This window comes from Schistocerca cancellata, chromosome 1 (genome assembly GCF_023864275.1).
Source record: "Schistocerca cancellata isolate TAMUIC-IGC-003103 chromosome 1, iqSchCanc2.1, whole genome shotgun sequence".
In the NCBI taxonomy this organism is placed as follows: domain Eukaryota; kingdom Metazoa; phylum Arthropoda; class Insecta; order Orthoptera; family Acrididae; genus Schistocerca; species Schistocerca cancellata.
In genome coordinates, this window is record NC_064626.1 from 384,584,724 (window position 1) to 384,599,815 (window position 15,092).

Genomic DNA, 15,092 nt, shown 5'->3' on the forward strand with positions numbered 1-15,092 from the left:
CATGGATTTTAATATCTACTCCGAATTTTTCTTTTGTTTCCTTTACTGCTTGCTCAGTATAGATATTGAATAACATCAGGGATAGGCTACAACCCTGTCTCACTCCCTTCCCAACCACTGATTCCCTTTCATGCCCCTCGACTCTTATAACCGCCATCTGGTTTCTGTACAAATTGTAAACAGCCTTTTGCTTCCTGTATTTTACCCCTGCCACCTTCAGAATTTGAAATAGAGTATTTCAGTCAACATTGTCAAAAGCTTTCTCTAAGTCTACAAATGCTAGAAACGTAGGTTTGCCTTTCCTCAATCTGGCTTCTAAGATAAGTCATATGGTCAGTATTGCCTCACATGTTCCAATATTTCTATGGAATTCAAACTGATCTTCCCTGAGGTCGGCTTCTATCAGTTTCTCCATTCATCTGTAAAGAATTCGCGTTAGTATTTTGCAGCCGTGACTTATTAAACTGATAGTTCGGTAATTTTCACATCTGTCAACATCTGCTAACTTTGGGATTGGAATTATTATTTTCTTCTTGTAGTCTGAGGGTATTTCGTCTGTCTCATACATCTTGCTCACCAGATGCTAGAGTTTTGTCAGGGCTGGCTCTCCCAAAGCTGTCAATAGTTCTAATGGAATGTGTCTACTCTTTGGGCCTTGTTTGGACTTAGGTCTTTCAGTGTTCTGTCAAACGCTTCACGCAGTATCATATCTCCCATTTCATCTCCATCTACATCCTCTTCCATTTCCATAATATTGTCCTCAAGTACATCGCTCTTGTACAGAGCCTTTATATACTCATTCCACCTTACTGCTTTCCCTACTTTGCTTAGAACTGGGTTTCCATCTGAGCTCTTGATATTCATACACGTGGTTCTCTTTTCTCCAAAGGTCTCTTTAATTTTCCTGTACGCAGTATCTATCTCACCTGTAGTGAGATATGCCTCTATATCCCCACATTTGTCCTCTAGCCATCCCTGCTTAGCCATTTTGCGCTTCCTGTCGATCTAATTTTTGTAACTTTTTTATTCGTTTTAGCCTGCGTCATTTACTGAGTTTTTATATTTTCTCCTTTCATCAGTTAAATTCAATATTTCTTCTGTTAGCCAAGGATTTCTACTAGCTCCCCAGACTGTTGCCTCTGTAACTACTGAAAACTCTGCTGCCCCTCTTCAGGTACCACACGTTTGTCTGACCTCTGAACAGATACTCCTCTGTTGTCGTTGCACCTATGATATGGCTATTTGTATCGCTGAGGCACCCAAGCCTCCCTGCAAACGGCAAGGTCCATGGTTCATAGGAGTTTACTTTGTCTAAATTCAGCCATCTGTTGTCCTTACTTTTCATGTCGCCTCACAGTTCAATTGCTTGTGCAAAATGCTTTGCAATAACTATATTTGCTATTGTCTGTGTGCATGAATATCTGAGGGGGCATGGCCTATTAATGTGCTTGATGTTTGTGTACCCTTATGGATTATTTACATGAAACTGGTGATTGTAAGTGCTCATAATGTCGTGAAAACGTTTTGTGTTGCCATTGTATTTCAGTATGTCTATATTTAAGTCACCTGATGTTACTAAAAATGTTTTTATTTATGACTTTGCACAGTAGCAATAAAATTTCCAATAAAAAGTTTTCGGTGCTTCAGAAATGAGATTGATATATTCCTGTTACAATGCATTTTCCCCATCAACTTCATTTATACTGTTGCTGGTTCAAAGCAAAAATCTGTGCAATTTTAGATCTTTTGTGGAGAACAGTTCCCTACTTCGCTGTCTACATATCTTGCTACTCCTATACTTTTTTGTTCAGTTTGCAGTATTATGATAAATTTTTGTGTCCTATCAGACTGAAAACCTTTAATTCGCTCTCCTTTAAACCACTCCCTGTCGTTATGGAAGTAATGGGTATATCAGCAGCTAATGACAGTTCTAATTCTTCTTATTTGTTTGCTGCATTTGCATATTTTGATGCATTATTTTTAAACTTAACGTTTGTGAATCTACTGCTCTATTTATTATCTTGCGTTCTTCCCCACATAATAGGTGTCTCTTAATAAATAATATGATACTGTAAATATGGACAGATAATAGAGTCAAAACGCCAAGACTCCTGAAATGTTTCCTGCATGATTCATGTTGACTGAGACTGCTAATTATACAAATTACCTTTTTTGCATCCTGTAGATATCTTGGGTAGGTTTCTGCAAAAAGGGAGAAAATCCCAATTGTAGCTGTAAGTAAATACTTCGAAATATTTGAGCTACTTTTAAGATATATGTTAAAATCTGAAACAAACATCATCATCTATGGTCATTTCAACATCAAAATGAGTAACACTAGAGAAAACGTTACAAAAAAAATTGTAACGTATTAAAATCTCTGAATTTACATTTTACAAACTACAGCCCACATGGAATAATGCCTCCTTGGATAATAACATATATAATTTTTCAAGAGTTGTGTATGATGTCAGACTTTCTGCCAAAGCTGTAGTCGATAGCGAACCAGTATTTCTAGCAGGCTGCTGTGAACAACTATATACATAAGACAAACAAATCAACAGCAATTCTGGTGTTACATGGATAAGAGGGTTGCAAGGTGAATGTATTTATTTATTGTCGGGTTAGCTGATGTTATCTGGTACTTTCTGAAAGGTTCTAATGAAACAATTATCAATGATTTTTTGAAAAAACTAATTGAATCATGGTACTCCACCATTAATCGAAAGTAGCCCTAAGCTTAACAAGAAAAAGACAGTGTTAAGTTTGTATGCAGATGATGTGGCCCTCATTAGAGAGGAGATGCTTAGACTGTACAATATACATACATCTTTTATGAACAAGGGCCTGAGCTAGATGAGACTATTAAAGTGCTTACTTAAAATATAAGAAAAGCTGCAAAAACAAACTAACCCTGGCCAAAAAACTTAGTTATGAACGTTAGGCAGGACATGCTCCAGACAAAGGCAGAGCAGCATAGGGCATTATCAATCAAGACAACACCCAAACCCACATACAGGACACAGTGGTAGACCAGAAGAAGTAAACGATTACTGTACTTCCAAATCTCAGTTAGTGGGCTGAAAACCCAAATCAAGCAAAATGGTACATGTCCATTTCATATTCTTGATGTTCGTTCTAGAACCACGAAAATGAGAAAACAGTACATTATATCTATCTACCTCTTTCTTTCATTTTTAATAAATGTTTAGAATCTGGAGTTTTCCCTGATGCACTCAGAATTGCTAAAATGATACCAATTTTTTTAAAAAGGGGGTAAGCATTTGCCCAAAATTACTGAGCATTATATATTGTCTCAGTTTTATACCGAGCGAAGTGGTGTAGTGGTTAGCACACTGGGTTTGTATTCAGGAGGATGACAGTTCAAACATACATCTGGTCACCCTGATTTAGGTTTTCCATGATTTCCTTAAATCATTTCAGGCAAATGTCAGGATGGTTCCTTTGAAAGGGCATGGCCAATTTTCTTACCCATCCTTCCCTAATACAACAGCACTGATGACCTCACTGTTTGGTACCCTCCCAAACAACCCAGTTTTAACCGAAACCAACCAACAAAACCATTTTAACCAAAGTTTTTCACTCTGTAATGTATAATCAGATAAGTAATTATTTCGAAAGCATGATCTCATCTCCAACAGACAGTTTAGGCTCCAACAGGGCAAAAATACAAGTACTAGTGTCACTGAAGTTGTTAACCAGATGTTAACTGCATTTGAAAATAAGAATTTGATATCCATTGTACTTTGTGAAAATAGTAAAACATAATTGCAAAACTGGCAAACGTAATCTACCTTAACAGTAATCATGTCATATTTAAGCAACAGGAGTCATTTTGCCTTAAGTAAAAATAGGTGGTCTTTATTAAGGGAACTTCAGATCAGAGTTCTGCAGCGCTGGTTCTTGTTACATTTCTATTCACCACTGTAATTACTCATTTACCTTACCATATAGCAGCAAATCAAATAGCGTATCATGCAGATGGTATGTCAGTGCACAGTACACAGTTTGACACCATAGAATTGCATCAGGCAACACAAGAAAAATTATAGCTAGCAACGAACTGGTTTTCTTCTAATGAACTCCTTTTTAATCCTGATAAAACGCCAGAATTAATACTGTGATTAACTAAAGCTCTAGAAAGTAAATCAATAAAATTTTTGGGCTTTAACAATGATTCCAGATAAAAAAGAGTGCACTACCTCAGGTGGAAACTGGCAGATGCAGCCACTAATGAGTATAGGAAGGTGGCCTCTTTCAGCCAGCATGAATCAACTGAGGAAACTGCAAATAACGTCTTTCAGAAAATTATTAAGTGGTTCTCTACAAATGGACTCTCACTAGATGTTGAAAAAACACAGTTTATGCAATTCTGTACAGTAAATGGCATAAAACCATTGATAAATATATACTATGAACGGAAGTCTGTTGCTAAGGCAGAAAACTCAAAATTTCTGGGCGTGTGCATTGATGAGAAATGGAATTGGAAGAAACAACATCGATGATCTGCTGAAACGGTTAGGTTCAGCTACTTATGCTATTAGGGTTATTGCAAACTTTGGTCATAAACATATCAGTAAATTAGCCTACTTTGCCTATTTTCATTCACTGCTTTCATATGGCATAATATTTCGGGGCAATTCGTCATTAAGAGAGAAAGTATTCATTGCACAAAAGCGTCTAATCAGAATAATAGCTGGAGCCCACACAAGATCACCTTGAAGACATTTATTTAAGCAACTCGGGATATTCACAGTACCTTCGCAATACATATATTCACTTATGAAATTTGTCATTAATAACCCATTCCAGTACAAAAATAACAGCAAAGTGCATAGCTACAACACTAGAAGAAAGGATGATATTCACTATTCTGGATTAAATCTCACTTTGGCACAGAAAGGGGTGAATTATGCTGCCACAAAAATCTTTGGTCATTTGACAAATGGTATTAAAAGTCTGACAGATAGCCAACCAACATTTAAAAGCAAATTAAAACAATTTCTGAATGACAACTCGTTCTATGCAATAGATGAATTCTTAGATATGAAATAGTAACTGTAAAAAAAAGGATTAATTAATTAATTTGTGTTGAGAAAACTTATGTTAAAGTGACACATTCCACATCATTACAGAATGTCGTACTCATACATGATCTGTGGAACAAGATGTATGGATGTGTGTATGTACTTGTATTTCCAGTGACATACTGATATGAGTAAATTCTAGTTATGTTAGTGAAATTCTGAAAATTCCAAAAAGGTTGGTTGGTTGTTTGGGGAAGGAGACCAGACAGCGAGGTCATCGGTCTCATCAGATTAGGGAAGGACGGGGAAGGAAGTCAGCTGTGCCCTTTGAAAGGAACCATCCCGGCATTTGACTGGAGCGATTAAGGAAAATCACAGAAAACCTAAATCAGGATGGCCGGACGCGGGATTGAACCATCATCCAAAAAGTAATCAAAACAGTGAGAAAGATGAAATATAAGGAACACTGCTGAACCCTTTTCATCAGCTCAAGATATTAACTGTTGTAAACCTATACATCTATGCAGCATTGTTTTGTGTCAAACCATTTTAAATGAGTCCTACAGCAGAGTGAATATACACCTTCATGACAAACTGGACTTTGATATATCTAGACACAGACTGGAAAAGACTGCAGGCTTGCACATTTGTAAAATAACATGTTTAAAACTTTTGAATAAGCTTCTGTTATCTGTTCATTTCTTGTCCTATGGTGTTTCCTAAGTTATCATTTATCAGAGGTTACTGAAATAGCTGTTTTACAAGACAGAAGAACCATTTGAACTTAAAATTATTTCAATTAATTTTTAACAATATTTCTATAAGAAGTAGATTAAATTGCGAGAAATTCTCTGTAAAAATTGTTAAAATTATATATTTTTTGTCTAAATCTGTTCTACTATAAATGGTCAATCATGATAAAGAATTAAATTAAATTTTGGGGGTCAGACTGAGATTTCTTTTTATTCCAAATGGGAGATGTGTAAGAAATTTTCATTTCATTACAAGCCTCTGGATTGTTTCTTCATCGTACTGTTTTGCTTTCTCTTCTGAGTTACTTGTACCAATTTTCTCTCAAGCTTTTAACAATTTTTTTAAATATCTTCCTTTTAATGCCATCATATTCTAAGGTGTCTCTATTTTAGGAATATTCTACATTGGTTATTTTTTAGTGGGTAATATGTCAGTTACTGATACAATTAATTCCTAATAAAATCATTTGAATATTTTGAACAATTTTATCATTCATAGTCAGACTTTCTGCATTGAGCTAATTTTTATTGGTTTACATTGGTGCTATTATTTCAAGAGACACATTTTTTTTAAATACTGAAATACTAGAAGGCAATAAGTGTCCACCCAGTCCTGCTGTGCCAATTTATAATAAAAAATATATAATGTAATTAATTAAACAAACTGATTTTTTCGCACTTTTATCATTTTGATTCCTTATAGATTTTTTAAGCGAATGCAATGTCTTTCACTTTTATCTTACGTCAATTCCTGTATTCGTTTAGCTGTTGAGATTTACACAAGTTGGTTAAATGGTTCTCCTTCTGCCATAATTAGTTCGCATTCTTGACCATGTGTACAATATTGATTCTTAATTGGACTTCATCTTCTGATGCAGGCAGCTACAGTGACATGACATTGGGATAATGCGCTGAAAAAAAGAAAACTTTCGTGCTTTTGCACAAAAACCTACTCTCAGACTTCATATTTTCATAAAATTATTATTCAGACAACATACTGCATTACAAAAAAAAAAAATTGTTCAAATGGCTCTGAGCACTATAGGACTTAACATCTGAGGTCATCAGTCCCCTGGTACTTAGAACTAATTAAACCTTACTAACCTAAGGACATCACACACATCCATGCCCAAGGCAGGATTCGAACCTGCGACTGTAGCGGTCCCACGGTTCCAGACTGAAGCGCCTAGAAACGCTCGGCCACACCAGCCAGCCTGTATCACAAGAAATACGTCTTCTCGCCACGAGACCTAACGACAGGGTCTCTAATAATTGTCAAAAAGACTGAAAAAAGTTTCCATCATTTGTCTTTCGCCTTCTGGCGTATCAAAATATCTCTTTGCCGATGCTTACAGTGGCCGTACTAGTGTTTATTATCATTAGTAATAACTTTTATCTTAGCATGTTGGGGCATTTCCTTATGTACCTATTCAGTGCACTCAAAAGGGTTTTATGTATAAATCACACTTAGACAGTTCTTCAAAGGGTAATTATATAAGAGACTAAGTTCTGTAACAATGGTTTTAATTGTCTTTGAGATGTTGTTAACATCCACTCCGTCAAAGGTAAAAAAATGTGATTGTAGTGTGATTTTTATTACTCCTATAAATTAACTCTGCCTGTCTCTCTGTCTCAGTTCTTTCACAAATATCTGAATGAACAGACACAATAACCATATAAGTATACAGGGTGGTCCATTGATCATGACTGGGTCAAATATCTCACGAAATAATCGTCAAACGAAAAAACTACAAAGAACGAAACTTGTCTAGCTTGAAAGGGGAAACCAGATGGCGCTATGGTTGGCCCACTAGATGGCGCTGTCATTGGTCAAACGGATATCAACTGCATTTTTAAGAAATAGGAACCGTCATTTTTATTACATATTCATGTAGTACGTAAAGAAATATGAATGTTTTAGTTGGACCACTTTTTTCGCTTTGTGATAGATGGCGCTTAATAGTCACAAACATATGGCTCACAATTTTAGACAAACAGTTGGTAACAGGTAGGTTTTTTAAAATTAAAATACAGAACGTAGGTACATTTTAACATTTTATTTCGATTGTTCCAATGTGATACATGTACCTTTGTGAACTTATCATTTCTGAGAACCTGTGCAGCTGATCCCGGTGGAGGTTCAAGTCCTCCCTGGGGCATGGGTGTGTGTGTTTGTCCTTAGGATAATTTAGGTTAAGTAGTGTGTAAGCTTAGAGACTGATGACCTTAGCAGTTAAGTCCCATAACATTTCACACACATTTGAACATTTATGAGAATGCACACTGTTACAGTGCGTGTTTACCTGTAAATACCACATTAATGCAATAAATGCTGAAAATGATGTCGTCAATATGTGTAACGACATTCCTCTCAACAGCAAGTAGTTTGCCTTCCGTAATGTTTGCACATGCATTGACAATGCGCTGACGCATGTTGTCAGGTGTTGTCGGTAGATCACGATAGCAAATATCCTTCAACATTCTCCACAGAAAGAATTCCGGGGACGTCAGATCCGGTGAACGTGCTTCAACGACCAATCCACCTGTCATGAAGTATGCTATTCAATACTGCTTCAACCGCACGCAAGCTATGTGCCGGACATCCATCATGTTCGAAGTACATCGCCATTCTGTCATGCAGTGGAACATCTTGTAGTAACATTGGTAGAACATTATGTAGGAAATCAGGATACATTGCACCATTTAGATTGCCATCGATAAAATGGGGACCAATTATCCTTCCTCCCATAATGCCGCACCATACATTAACACGCCAAGGTCTCTGACGTTCCACTTGTCGCAGCTATCGTGGATTTTCCGTTGCCTAATAGTGCATTTTATGCCGGTTTACGTTACCGCTGTTGGTGAATGACGCTTCGTCGCTAAATAGAACGCGTGAAAAAAATCTGTCATCATCCCATAATTTCTCTTGTGCCCAATGGCAGAACTGTACATAATGTTCAAAGTTGTCACCATGCAATTCCTGGTGCATAGAAATATGGTACTGGTGAAATCGTTGTTGATGTAACCAGAATGAGATTTTCACTCTGCAGCGGAGTGTGTGCTGATATGAAACTTCCTGGCAGATTAAAACTGTGTGCCAGACTGAGACTCGAACTTGGGACCTTTGCCTTTCGCGGGCAAGTGCTCTACCAACTGAGCTACCCAAGCACGACTCACGCCCCGTCCTCACAGCTTTACTTCTGCCAGTACCTCATCTCCTACCTTCCAAAGTTTACAGAAGCTCTTCTGTGAACCTTGTAGAACTAGCACTCCTGAAAGAAAGGATATTGCGGAGACATGGCTTAGCCACAGCCTGGGGGATGTTTCCAGAATGAGATTTTCACTCTGCAGCGGAGTGTGCGCTGATGTGAAACTTCCTGGCAGGTTAAAACTGTGTGCCGGACCGAGACTCGAACTCGGGACCTTTGCCTTTTGTGGGCAAGTGCTCTACCAACTGAGCTACCCAAGCACGACTCACGCCCCGTCCTCACAGCTTTACTTCTGCCAGTACCTCGTCTCCTACCTTCCAAACTTTACAGAAGCCCTTCTGCGAACCTTGCAGAAGTTGATGTAACATTCTCAACACCGACGTTTTTGAGATTCCCGATTCTCGCGAAATTTGTCTGCTACTGATGTGCGGATTAGTCGCGACAGCAGCTAAAACACCTACTTGGGCATCTTCATTTGTTGCAGGTCGTGGTTGACGATTCACATGTGGCTGAACACTTCCTGTTTCCGGCGAACGGTCCGGACACTTGGATGATGTCGTCCAGGATACCGAGCAGGATACATAGCACACACCCATTGGTCATTTTGACCACAATAGCCATACTTCAACACGATATCGACCTTTTCTGCATTTGGTAAATGGTTCATTTTAACACGGGTAATGTATCACGAAGAAAAATACCGTCGCACTGGCGGAATGTTACGTGATACCATGCACTTACACGACTGTGACTATTACAGCGCCATCTATCACAAAGCGAAAAAAGTGGTCCAACTAAAACATTCATATTTCTTTACATACTACACGAATATGTCATAAAAAATGAGGGTTCATATTTAAAGAAAACGCAGTTGATATCCGTTTGACCTGTGGCAGCGCTATCTAGTGGGCCAACCATAGCGCCATCTGGTTTCCCCCTTCAAGCTAGACGAGTCTCGTTCTTTGTAGTTTTTTCGTTAGATGCTTATTTCGTGAGATATTTGGACCGGTCACTATCAATGGACCACTCTGTATAGTTCTGGCAACACCGGCCATGACCTTCCTCTTCTGTGCGGAAGCACACATATTCCCCAAACTTTTACAGGACTTGGTAAGAATGTCTTCCACGAGTAATGAGTGTGTTGGGGACACTACGAATGTAGTGTGTGGACATACAAGGTGAGAACGTGGGTCTCGCGGGAGGCGTGCGCGAGATACTCCCTGCAGTTGTGTTATCCTCTGTGCCCTCGGTGGCTCAGATGAGTGTCGGTACGGTAACTCAGCGTGTTCGGTCAGAGGGTTAGCAGCCCTCTGTAATAAAAACAATGAGTTAATGAATCAATGACGAACTGAAACGGGAGTCTTGTGACGTGTGCCCCGAGCAGATACAACGAACGAAAACAAACAAAATGAGATTAAAAGAAAAAGAAAAGATGGATAGAGTGTCTGCCATGTAAGCAGGATGTCCTGGGTTTGAATCCGAGTCAGGGCACAAATTTTCACCTTTCCCCGTTGATATATATCAACGCCTGTTAGCAGCTGAAGGTATTAATATAATTCCAATTTCGTTTATTTTACATGCTTGTTGTGAAAAGCGTTATGTTCTTAGCATTTCTTTACAGATTATCATTGATACATTTCGTTTCATAATAATGAATGATTTACAATTTTCAATTAAAAAAATAGATGTATCTCAAACAGTACACTAAAAAACAAAAAAACATGAATGTAAAATACAAAATTACAATTGTAATCGGGAAACAAATATAAGTGAAATAAATATCGAAATCTTTTAATTTGGTATGTAGAAAGTAATCCAACGGCGCACTGTTTACAGCTTATTTTCAAAAAATGGTATTTTAGGAATGGTCGTTATTACACATGTATGTATGTATCTTGAAAGCTCCTTTAATTCATCTTCTAACAAAAGTTTTCATTGTTTTATTTCAAAGGTTCATTATACAGTTATTAGGAACGTTAATTACGTATCAACTTTTATATGAAAAACATTTTATGATGTAACATCGGTTCTAAAGCTAGTATGCCAAATTTCCCTTCGCGGTGTGGTTAGTGAAACAAACAAAAAAATGTATTGCATTGTTTTTTCCCCTCTACACATCCGTCAAGTGTCATCAATATTATTTATTTACATTTAGAATATTCCCTTGTGAGATGCCTATATCTTTAATTAGTGACCTGCACCATAGCTGCATGTACGATTGCTATATGTAAGGTGGAAAGTAGGTTATCTTACTTTCTAGTTATTGTAATCAAAATGTAAAACTACTAAATGCTTATTTCCAGAAATGCAACTGCGATTCCTACATGCTTATTAAACGGAGACAGAAAAATCACTTCTTACCACTATACTGAAGTGGGGGAGCCAAAGATATGCACCTTAGCAACGAATGATTGTGTCTTGTTTATAAACACCTGTGTTATTGTTTGATAACAAATCGTTCTCAATATCCGAATGGCAGTGTGGCAGTTGTGGAGGGCGGTATGATCTCAGAAGTTTGACGTAATTGTCGGTAAGCCCTATCTCTGGTTAAAATTCTGAGTCTGGTTCACTGCATGGTAATACTCTCGGAGTGAGACCGTTAATATGATGTTTAATAAATGTCATTCCTCAGTAGCTACCGTTTCGTCCCATAGCAATATGTATTATGTAATTAAAATTGTTTTTTAGCCGTGTCCAGTTCTGCTTTCCGTCTATTTCAACCATTTGTTCGTCTTACATTTATTTTCGTGTTTTGAATATGTAACAAGTTGCACGTGCAATAGTATGGTGATGTTCACTTTAAAAATCTCAATTTCGGTAGCAAACAAGTAAATGTTAAATTGATACATTTTTATTTACATTTTCTTCTGCTACGTAGCATAGTATGCAAGTACGCAGAAGTACAGTACTTCGGGAGGACGACGATTCAAACTCCGGTCTGGCCATCCAGATTTAGATTTTTCGGGAGTTCCTAAATTGCTCCACGCAGTTGTTGGGATGATTTATTTGAAAAGGCGCGACTGATTTCCTTCCCCATCCTTGACACAATCCGATCTTGTGCTACGTCTGTGTACTAGCATTAATCTAAACAATGAATTTAAACAGAGCAGCAGATAGCTGTAAAATATTAATAGGAGGGGTCAATAAGTTATGTAACTTAGTGATAATTTAAAAGTTAGAATTACGAAAAAGCTCATATAAGTAGGCCGTTAGGTACTTCTCAACAGAATGAAAGTAGTGTTTGAGGGATATCCTCAATTGTTAAGTTATTTCTGTCGTGCACTAGCAGTCAGAATGGATTTCCATATTCTGGAGTTCGGTTAAGAGTTTTCTGTGATATTTAAGCCAAATGATTTATTCAGCAAGTCAGTGCCCAGTTGCTTTTGTTTTCCCATAGAAAAGTAAACTAATGCCCATGTATTTCCAACTAGAATGAACACAGTGTATAAAGCACTAGTTTCATATGTACATTTATGTGTTAAGTTATCATGCTTTCTAACAGTGAGGCTTATGTTGTAGCCACAGATAATGCTCATTTCATGTACTTAATTATTTCTCTCAGTAATTAACAATTGTTTGTGTTCTGTAACATGGCCGCAAATACCTTTACATGTTGGAAATTTCAGCAGATTGATATACAGGGTGTTAAAAAAGGTACGGCCAAACATTCCTCACATACACACAAAAAGAAAGTATGTTATGTGGACATGTGTCCGGAAACGCTTACTTTCCATGTTAGAGCTCATTTTATTACTTCTCTTCAAATCACATTAATCATGGAATGGAAACACACAGCAACAGAACGTACCAGTGTGACTTCAAACATTTTGTTACAGGAAATGTTCAAAATACCCTCCGTTAGCGAGGATACATGCATCCACCCTCCGTTGCATGGAATCCCTGATGCGCTAATGCAGCCCTGGAGAATGGCGAATTGTATCACAGCTGTCCACAATACGAGCACGAAGAGTCTCTACATTTGGTACCGGGGTTGCGTAGACAAGAGCTTTCAAATGCCCCCATAAATGAAAGTCAAGAGAGTTGAGGTCAGAAGAGCATGGAGGCCATGGAATTGGTCCGCCTCTACCAATCCATCGGTCACCGAATCTGTTGTTGAGAAGCGTACGAACACTTCGACTGAAATGTGCAGGTGTTGTGTCGTACTTGTAAAGGCACATGTTCTAGTTGCACAGGTAGAGTATCCTGTATGAAATCATGATAACATGCTCCATTGAGTGTAGGTGGAAGAACATGGGGCCCAATCAAGACATCACCAACAATGCCTGCCGAAACTTTCACAGAAAATCTGTGTTGATGACGTGATGGCACAATTGCGTGCGGATTCTCGTCAGCCCACACATGTTGATTGTGAAAATTTACAATTTAATCGCATTGGAATGAAGCCTCATCCGTAAAGAGAACATTTGCACTGAAATGAGGATTGACACATTGTTGGATGAACCATTCGTGGAAGTGTACCCGTGGAGGCACAATCAGTTGTTGATAGTGCCTGCACATGCTGTACATTGTACGGAAACAGCTGGTTCTCCCGTAGCACTCTCCATACAGTGACATGGTCAACGTTACCTTGTACAGCAGCAACCTCTCTGACACTGACATTAGGGTTATCGTCAACTGCACGAAGAATTGCCTCGTCCATTGCAGGTGTCCTCATCATTTTAGGTCTTCCCCAGTTGCGAGTCATAGGCTTGAATGTTCAGTGCTCCCTAAGACACCAATAAATTGCTTCGAACATCTTCCTGCTGGGACACCTTCGTTCTGGAAATCTATCTCGATACAAGCGTACCACGCCATGGCTATTGCCCAATGCTAATCCATACATCAAATGGGCATCTGCCAACTCCACATTTGTAAACATTGCACTGACTGCAAAACCACATTCGTGATGAACACTAACCTGTTGATGCTACGTACTGATGTACTTGATGCTAGTACTGTAGAGCAATGAGTCGCATGTCAACACAAGCACCGAAGTCAACATTACCTTCCTTCTATTGGACCAACTGGCGGTGAATCGAGGAAGTCAGTACGTACTGACGAAACTAAAATGAGCTCTAACATGGAAATTAAGCGTTTCCGGACACATGTCCTCATAACATCTTTTCTTTTTTTGTGTGTGAGGAATGTTTCCTGAAAGTTTGGCCGTACCTTTTTGTAACACCCTGTATACAAACTGCACTGTTCTTCCAATCGGTTGTTTGGTGATACATTCCACAGCATCACCATTTGTCATGAAAGTTATATATGAAACTAACTTGGAACATAAATCAAGTAAACACATGTTATTTGCCAAGTAAAAATTAGGAATAATTCTCTGGAAACTAATCTCCAGTGGATATTGACAAACTGCATTGTATGGCCCAGGCTTGTCACAATTTAAAATAAGTGGACCTTTGAACTTAAGTCGTCCAAGCCCAGACCAGAACCCACTCTCCATGACCAGTGCAGGTTCTAGGAGGTACATTTAATATGTATGTTTTTCTGTACACTTTCCTTAGTTGAATGTACCAAGGAACACGTTCACAGTATTGTTCACACAATGAAACATACAGTACTACAACGGCATAATACTTCAGCAAAGACAAAGTAATATTCAGTATGTAGGAATAGCATTTGCCATTGTGCAATACCCAACACACACACACAAACACACAAAGTAATTTACCTAACAAGAATTACAACATTTTCAAATATATATTGGGATAGTGTTCTGATAATTTCGTTAAGTTAATATCCACCAATTGGTAAAAAGGAGAAAATTTTGAGAAAATAACACAGAAAATTTGAGAAAATCACACAGAAATGTACTGAACTGAAAGCTTGTGGATTTTAAACCATAATGTGCACCAATGAGGTTTCAACACTGTGAAAGATAAATGTTTGGGTATAATGAAGTTGAAATATAGATTAAATAGTGGGCCACTATAATGGTGTGGACGTATTTCCTATGAGTGATTCATTTCTGTTAGTCTGGAAATTGAATCACTTACTCATGCTACCAAATGTTGTTTGTGGTATCAGTTTCATTGACTCCTGTAACTTCCTTATTGTTGTGCAGT

General features: G+C 38.0%; 1 protein-coding gene across 1 annotated transcript in view; it reads left to right on the forward strand.

Moving 5' to 3' along the window:
- The first annotated feature begins 11,438 nt into the window (after nt 1-11,438).
- Nucleotides 11,439-15,092, forward strand: part of LOC126175356 (uncharacterized) — a 280,513-nt gene continuing 276,859 nt past the window's right edge. Inside the window, exon 1 of the mRNA XM_049922109.1 lies at nt 11,439-11,542. The gene's annotated coding sequence lies outside the window, so the exon portion shown is untranslated. The remainder of the gene's footprint in view (nt 11,543-15,092) is intronic.